This window comes from Lucilia sericata, unplaced genomic scaffold, assembly GCF_015586225.1.
Source record: "Lucilia sericata isolate MDLA Ls3-8-SP2 unplaced genomic scaffold, ASM1558622v1 Contig000906F_arrow, whole genome shotgun sequence".
In the NCBI taxonomy this organism is placed as follows: Eukaryota; Metazoa; Arthropoda; class Insecta; order Diptera; family Calliphoridae; genus Lucilia; species Lucilia sericata.
Genome location: NW_023994893.1, coordinates 187,501 through 196,861, shown reverse-complemented (window position 1 = coordinate 196,861; position 9,361 = coordinate 187,501). Strand labels below are relative to the sequence as shown.

At 33.1% G+C, this 9,361-nt stretch overlaps 1 protein-coding gene across 4 annotated transcripts in view; it reads left to right on the top strand.

Annotated features, from left to right (window-relative positions):
- The first annotated feature begins 844 nt into the window (after positions 1-844).
- Positions 845-9,361, top strand: part of LOC119608968 (PAN2-PAN3 deadenylation complex subunit PAN3) — a 37,006-nt gene continuing 28,489 nt past the window's right edge. Inside the window, exons 1-2 of one of the 4 annotated variants that reach the window (XM_037963611.1) lie at positions 845-1,606; positions 4,516-4,837. The gene's annotated coding sequence lies outside the window, so the exon portion shown is untranslated. Of the gene's footprint in view, positions 1,607-4,515; positions 4,838-9,361 lie in introns of those variants that run through there. The other 3 variants (XM_037963615.1, XM_037963616.1, XM_037963613.1) reach the window with 3 other exon arrangements.

Genomic DNA, 9,361 nt, shown 5'->3' with positions numbered 1-9,361 from the left:
AGACTAGACTATAGACTAGACTATAGACTAGACTATAGACTAGACTATAGACTAGACTATAGACTAGACTATAGACTAGACTATAGACTAGACTATAGACTAGACTATAGACTAGACTATAGACTAGACTATAGACTAGACTATAGACTAGACTATAGACTAGACTATAGACTAGACTATAGACTAGACTATAGACTAGACTATAGACTAGACTATAGACTAGACTATAGACTAGACTATAGACTAGACTATAGACTAGACTATAGACTAGACTATAGACTAGACTATAGACTAGACTATAGACTAGACTATAGACTAGACTATAGACTAGACTATAGACTAGACTATAGACTAGACTATAGACTAGACTATAGACTAGACTATAGACTAGACTATAGACTAGACTATAGACTAGACTATAGACTAGACTATAGACTAGACTATAGACTAGACTAAAAACTAGACTATAGACTAGACTATAGACTAGACTAAAGACTAGACTATAGACCAGACTATAGACTAGACTTGACGACAGATTCGACTATAGGCTGGACTATAGACTGGACCATAGACTAGACTAGTTTATGGACTATTGATAGACCAGACAACAAACTGGTCTGTTGACTACTTTGAGGACTATTTATCAAAAGTTTATAACTTAGAAAAAGTAGCTAAAATGTTATGGATGTACCGGGGGATTTTTCTATATCAAAAAGTACTAAAGTATTGAATTTTCCATGCCTGCTTTGTAGGTACATGTGGCTGAGTATGTGTTTTTGTATCATATGTATTATATAGTGGTGATGGTGGGGTATTTGATGTTAACCAAACTTTTGAATACTTTAGTCATTCATCGGTTTCTCTAACAAACGGCTGTGTGTGTTTAGTTAACGCTACTTTGGCCGTCTGTCTGTTGCGCCTTAAATTTTCGTTTGTTTCGTTTGATTTTAACATTGTATTTTTTTTTTTCTGTTGTCGTCGTGTTTTTTTTATTAATTTCTTGCTTTATTCGTCATCATATTATAACAGCTGTTTAATAAAAGACGAAATCATAAAAAAAAATCAACTTCAACATTTTATTTTATGTGATATTGACAACCAAAAACAACAACATCAACAAGCAACAACTCTACTTTCCTCGCGATTACGATTAATTTTTTTTATTGTTGTTGTTGCTATAATATTTATTTTACTACGGTTAAGCTTTCACGTTTTAATATCTAACAAATACGTCGAGTATATCAGAAACACGCCCGTTTGTTGTTACAAAACGTTATTATTGTTGAAAAAAACAAATACGTTTTACAAAACATACTACGTATTCCATACCACAACAACAGCAACAACTGCTGATATACAACAATAATATTTATTGTGGTGTTGTTGTTATTTGCTGTTCCACATTGTGCATTACATTATTGCTTACGATCATTGAAAAATAAAAGAAGTGAAATAAAAAAAATAAAGAAAAAAACAACAAATAAAAAAAAAAGACAAACAAACAAAAACAACATACTTATTTACTACTTGTATTTACATTGGTTTTACGCTTGTATATACAGTATGTTTTTGTGAGTATGTAACCATCACGTACATAGAAAAAGAGGTACGTTACACACTTCAATTACATACGAAGAAACAAACAAACATAGATACATAGATACTCTTACAACAATAATAGTAGCAATAGCTGTTGGTAACGTGTTTGCTTTTCCCCTTCCTGATTTGTTTTTGGAATAAGTGCGTGTGCACAGTGGTGCCAACAGTAATAGGAATGATATTAACGATCGTTAGAAACCGTGATGAATGTGAAATAAGTTTGCTTAGTCTTCTTCCCGTTTTGTTGATTATTAGAACACGATGTGATTCCCTTGTCCATGGCAATATTAGATTAATATGTATAGCTTAATCCGACCGGGATCGGTCACTTTCAGGATGCAATCGAGCCAACGTCATTATTCAACCGAAAATGTCGAATGTTTTCCAGTAAGAGCGATTCGTTGTTGATGATGTGTAAGTGCTTTACGTGAACAACCTGCCTTGAAGACCTAATTTCGCAGTGGTCTTCTTCACTCACAGGTTCACAACGCCCCGGAGGCAGCTTCTGCGGGTCCATGTACAAGCACTTTGCTTAAGTACTCGAGTTATCTAATATCTGTCCATCACTTCCTTTTACAACCACGCTGATGGGATGTCCTCTGTTGAATTGGCAACAGCACCTAGAAATAAACCGAGGTCTTGTTTTTACTCTCAGAACAGACAAAACCCTGGAACATACATACCATGGCATTCAATGGTATCAACAGCACACTTCTCATTCATCCCACACTCACTCTAACTATACGGTCAGCATACCCCTACATCCATCCCATATACACTTGATACCAACTCATTAGTCCCACAGTCAATCCTCTGTGGGGTGTCTGTTGTCTCGGCAACAGCGTCGAACTTATCCAGAATTATAGACAGTACCGTTCACAAGTCTTTAACCAACATTCTCTTCCCGCGAATTTGGATTTAAACCACAGCCACCACTCGCACCCCGAAAGGTACCCTCCAATAACCGGGACAAGACAAAGTACGAAACTTTGCCCTGTTGCTTAAAGGTTCCCATGGTGCCAGATTATGTGGTTCTCTGGTTCGATCCTATGTCAAATCATTCCAAGGAAAGGGCGCGGATACATTTGGTCATCACCAGCAGACTAAGACACTGCTAGCACCTCTTTTCCCCGGGATTGCAATAACACCAAAATCATCAAGACAACATTCCTCGAGTTGATTCATTGTTGAAATAGGATAAAACAAGCTGTGCCTGAGATATCAAAGATCTCCTTATTTGAAATGCTCATCTATGATCTCATGTATGAAGTATTGAGTCCGTCGTAAATATACACGATGATACTATTCCGAAGGATCCAATTTTCACTTTCACACTTAAATACTTTTCACACTTCGAGTCGAACTTTAGCCACATATTCATATCGGTTAATTCGGACCATAATAGTCAAGATATATAAGTCTTATTGATAGCGCTCTGTCTGTAATCTTATGTATAAAGTATTAAGTACGCCTTGAATTTATACAAGTGAATTTGAGGGTTTGTGAATAACAACAACATTCTGGGCGTACATTGCCATCCGGTTGTCTCAAGTGTGGGTTCGAAACGTTAAATATTTCTTCGGGACTAATATATATCCCGTACATTCAAAATACACTTGACCAATATTGCGATCCTCATTAACCAATCATTAATGGTTGACTTGTAGACTTAAGTTCCAAAGCAAGTTGAAAATCCCAATTCTTATGAATGTCTAAACATTATAAATTGCAGTCAGCGTTTTAAAATATAATCTTAATCTGGTACAGGTTCCAATTCGGACATAAGTCGTCATATTAAAGGCTCTAGATTACTTCCAATTTTATGTGGAAAACGGCAATGTTCCTGGTTGATCTAGTGTTACTTTGATGTTTTCTGAGTTGGCTGATTGCTTATCGAATCAGTCGTCTTGAATGTGTAAACTAAGCGTTACGAAGAGTAAAGTAAAGTGTAAAGTTAAGTATAAAGAGTCATCCCATATAAGAACAATTATAGACGATTTCGGCTCAGTCAATCTGTTGGATTTGCAGATCTAGTGTTCCTATATCTATACCTTTCCGGTTTTAGATGGGTTCGGCTTTTAAACTTTATGGTCTGTCCAAATGATTCCAAGATCATTTAAAGAAAAAAACTCCTTTATCTGCTGGTTCAATCTGATTTTTTTCAGTTGCCTAAGTTTCGATGAAAGTTATCAAGTCTATGTTTAAAACGGTCAAAGTTTCGGTGTGCTACGATAATTCGATTACCACTCTCAGCAGTGTTGTATAGGGAATGGTGGACTCTATGAACTGAATTTTACTACAAACATTAGATAGTTGACGTCTATGGTTCTTAACTTTAGGTGGGCTTTTTGCAGTTTCCCAAGTTTCGATATAAATGATCACGTTTTAGTTTACGAAAGTTCGAATTTCATGGGTAACGGTACTGGCTAATTGTTTATCGGACGACATATTAGAATTTTTCTAGCAAACGTTACGGATTTGACTCAGAAGGGTTGCTGCATCTATTGATCAAGTTACGTTGAAGTTCTCAAAAGTTCATGTTCGATATTTACGATTTTTTTCACCAAACTTTAGGGAGTTGACCTAGAAGGGTCACTGCATCTATTTTTATATTAGTTTTACGGTTGCCCAAGCCAAGTTCTCGACCATTCAAGTTCCCAAGCATGTTCTGGAGTTGTTCACCAAATTTTAGAAAGTTAACTCTAAAGGGTATCAGTTGTAAGATTACGTTTCGTTTAGTTTGAGTTAGTATTTTCGCGGTTTCCCAAATTTTGATAAAATTTTGCCAGCCCCACTGTACTATAATTGTTTGTATGTGAATGTGTATGTTATGTGTGTTACAAGTTTTCCACAAACAACAAGAAAAAATACAAAAAAAAAATCATTTATTTTCTTGATTTTGCTTTTTTTCTAAAGAGAAATTTTTATTTTTATAATTTTTTACTAAAAAGAAAACGGAAAAAGAGAGTGAACAAACGAGCGAAATGAAATAAAATAATGAAAAATGAAAGTGTTGAAATTATGATAAATTAATGATATAAAACGTAAAATAAAAGTTATGAATTTATGAAATTTTCAAATTGGATTAATCATCTTCATCATCATTAGCATCTTTAAACAAATTTCAAAAAAAATTATCTGTCGATATATCTATAGTGTTTGGGACTTAAAACGCAATTTTATTGAACAACATCAAGATGTTCAATAAAATGTGTTGAAAAAAACTTTTTAGCAACAGGTAAATTTAAATTTAAGATAAAATATATATACAATAAACTCTATGATCTCTGGTAATACTAAAAGTGGCAAAATGCAATTTCTGAGTTGTATTTTAGTTTTTAAAGTGTTAAAGGTAACTTCAAGTTGATCGTCAATTCCGAATTAAACGGGAATTTCTGAAGTTCCACCGATCAGCTAAAAAATTAGGCTCAAAATGAAAGACGTTTGATTCGTTATGTTATGGTTCGACTAAAAAAACACCGATATTTTTTGTCGTCATCCATTGGCAACTCTTTTTAACGTATTTTTACAGTATTGCACGCAACAATGCACCCGAAATTTTACTTTTCAAAACAAATATTTTCATATCCAAATGGGAAATACTTCTCATTCATGAGGCAGAAATAATGCAAAACAATTGATGTTGGATGTTATAAACAAATTTTCTTCTATATTATTGTTTTTGTATTTGCATTCATCCCAACACTTTGCCTGAGCAAATAATATTTTATGTTTTTTTTTATATATTTTAAAAATTTTTTGAATTTTTTTCTTACATTTGAATATGATGCTTTTCTTCTGAGGTGCTTCTTTTTTTCGTTTGCCATATAAAATTTTCTTCTTATTTCTCGCTTGAGCTATCAAATGGCAAAAGTTTTTTACTTAATATGATTTTTTTATTCATATTTCATATATTTTCTTTTGTTAAATCCATAAAAAATAAAACAATTTTTACAAATGCAAAAATAAACAACAGCAACAAATTTGTGGTTTAAAATTTATTCACTTTAAATTTCTTTGATAGGATTACATGGCAAACGAATTGAAATTTATGTTTGCAGATCATTAATATTAAATAAAAAAAAACGATGGGGGTGTTTGAACTAAAAGTAAAGTTTCAAGTTGAAATAAAATTGTTAAATTACAAAAAAAAAGAATAATTTTATTGTTAGATTTGAAAAAAAGGTAGGGAATTGCCTGAAAGGAAAGAACTGAAGTAGAAGTCAACTAGAACTTAACTAGAACTGATCCAGTACCGAACTAGAACTGAAACTGAACTAAAAGAGAACTAAACTAGAATTGAACTAGAACTGAACTAGAACTGAACTAGAACTGAACTAGAACTGAACTAGAACTGAACTAGAACTGAACTAGAACTGAACTAGAACTGAACTAGAACTGAACTAGAACTGAACTAGATCTGAACTAGAACTGAACTAGAACTGAATTAGAGTTGATCTGTAACTAATTTTAAGAATTTCTGTAGTTTCCGAATTAAACGGGAATTTCTGAAGTTCCACCGATCAGCTAAAAAATTAGGCTCAAAGTGAAAGACGTTTGATTCCTTATGTTATGGTTCGACTAAAAAAAACCCCGAAACTGAACTAGAACTGAACTAAAACTGAACTAGAACTGACCTAGAAATGTACTAGAACTGAACTAGAACTGAACTAGAACTGAACTAGAACTGAACAAGAACTGAACTAGAACTGAACTAGAACTGAACTAGAACTGAACTAGAACTGAACTAGAACTGAACTAGAACTGAACTAGAACTGAACTAGAACTGAACTAGAACTGAACTAGAACTGAACTAGAACTGAACTAGAACTGAACTAGAACTGAACTAGAACTGAACTAGAACTGAAGTAGAACTGAACTAGAACTGAACTAGAACTGAACTAGAACTGAACTAGAACTGAACTAGAACTGAACTAGAACTGAACTAGAACTGAACTAGAACTGAACTAGAACTGAACTAGAACTGAACTAGAACTGAACTAGAACTGAACTAGAACTGAACTAGAACTGAGCTAGAACTGAACTCGAACTGAACTCGAACTGAACTAGAACTGAACTAGAACTGAACTAGATCTGAACTAGAACTGAATTAGAGTTGATCTGTAACTAATTTTAAGAATTTCTGTAGTTTCCGAATTAAACGGGAATTTCTGAAGTTCCACCGATCAGCTAAAAAATTAGGCTCAAAGTGAAAGACGTTTGATTCGTTATGTTATGGTTCGACTAAAAAAACCCCGAAACTGAACTAGAACTGAACTAGAACTGAACTAGAACTGCACTAGAACTGAACTAGAACTGAACTAGAACTGACCTAGAAATGTACTAGAACTGAACTAGAACTGAACTAGAACTGAACTAGAACTGAACTAGAACTGAACTAGAACTGAACTAGAACTGAACTAGAACTGAACTAGAACTGAACTAGAACTGAACTAGAACTGAACTAGAACTGAACTAGAACTGAACTAGAACTGAACTAGAACTGAACTAGAACTGAACTAGAACTGAACTAGAACTGAACTAGAACTGAACTAGAACTGAACTAGAACTGAACTAGAACTGAACTAGAACTGAACTAGAACTGAACTAGAACTGAACTAAAACTGAACTAGAACTGAACTAGAACTGAACTAGAACTGAACTAGAACTGAACTAGAACTGAACTAGAACTGAACTAGAACTGAACTAGAACTGAACTAGAACTGAACTAGAACTGAACTAGAACTGAACTAGAACTGAACTAGAACTGAACTAGAACTGAACTAGAACTGAACTAGAACTGAACTAGAACTGAACTAGAACTGAACTAGAACTGAACTAGAACTGAACTAGAACTGAACTAGAACTGAACTAGAACTGAACTAGAACTGAACTAGAACTGAACTAGAACTGAACTAGAACTGAACTGAGGCTGAACTAGAACTGAACTAGAACTGAATTAGAACTGAACTAGAACTGATCTAAAACTTTACGAGAACTGAACGAGAACTGAACTAGAACTGAACTAGAACTGAACTAGAACTGAACTAGAACTGAACTAGAATTGAACTAGAACTGAACTAGAACTGAACCAAAACCTGAATTAGAGTTGATCTGTAACTAATTTTAAGAATTTCTGTAGTTTCTTCGATTCTCAAACAATGCATAAATCTGCTACCATAATTTAAAAGTTTACACATTTTGTAATCGCCTTAATAATTTTAAAGTTGAACTATAAAACTTCAATACAACGAATATTATTTAGTATGTTTTAATTTTCAACATGAATCAATTAATTTCAACATAATATTACCACTTTAGACAGTCTACTCTGTACAACAGACAACTCAATCAAATTTCAATGTCAATGAAACTACAAAAACAAAAACTATATTAGTTTTTTTTCTCTATACCTCCATGTTTTCTTTTTTTTTTTGTAAACTTTGTTACAAAATTATAGTTTAAAATATTAATTTAAACATACAATTATTTGTTGGAAAGCAAACAAAAATACACAGAAAGAAAGAAACTTAAATCAACAACGTGACTTTAAAACAAGTTGTCTTGAACATAAAATTGTAACTCACACAGATACAAATGCATATCAAAGTACACAAACACACACACAGAGACACATATTCAAACCGACCACAATTTGACCCAATTTTTATCAAAAGCACGTTTGAAAAAAGATACAAACTCAAGTTTTTTTTTTAACAAACAAAGAATCAACAGAAACAGCAGCAGCCAAAGTAGCAGCACTGCACAGCAGTTAGTAGCAGTTAGCATAGTAAAATTAATAATGACTATAACTAATGAATAGCTGCAGCTACAGGCACTGCTCGGTTGGCTGCAACTGAGCTTATAGCCCCCAACAAACTTATTTTTTTTCTGAGTGATTAAAAGTTGAATAATAAAATATACTGCAAAGTATTACCAACTGACTTAAGTTCATATTTGAAATTTTAATCGCTTTCAAGTTTTGTTTATTTTATAAATAAAATACTGGCGCTTAAATTAACACACAAATTTATTAATCAACACACACTAAAGTAATTTTAAAGTTTCTTTTAATTGAAATTTAAATTTTAAATTACTCTGGTTTGTATTTTCTTAATGCTGAGTCAAGACACCTACATGTTTTATTAATATGAGGTTAAAGTAATTTTAACAGTAGTTTTACAATAATAATTATATTACAGGGTTATGCTAATTGCGGTGTTTTAAGGAGAATATTTTATTTCAATAATTACAAAATAAATGTTGATTTAAACTTATAGCCACATGTATAATCAATCTTAGTTTAACTGAACTGAACTAGAGCTGAACTAGAACTGAACTAGAACTGAACTAGAACTGAACTAGAACTGAACTAGAACTGAACTAGAACTGAACTAGAGCTGAACTAGAACTGAACTAGAACCGAACTAGAACTGAACTAGAACTGAATTAGAACTGAACTAGAACTGAACTAGAACTGAACTAGAACTGAACTAGAACTGAACTAGAACTGAACTAGAACTGAACTAGAACTGAACTAGAACTGAATTAGAACTGAACTACAACTGAACTACAACTGAACTACAACTGAACTACAACTGAACTACAACTGAACTACAAACTGAATTAGAACTGAACTAGAACTGAACTAGAACTGAACTAGAACTGAACTAGAACTGAACTAGAACTGAACTAGAACTGAACTAGAACTGAACTAGAACTGAACTGAACTAGAACTGAACTAGAACTGAACTAGAAACTG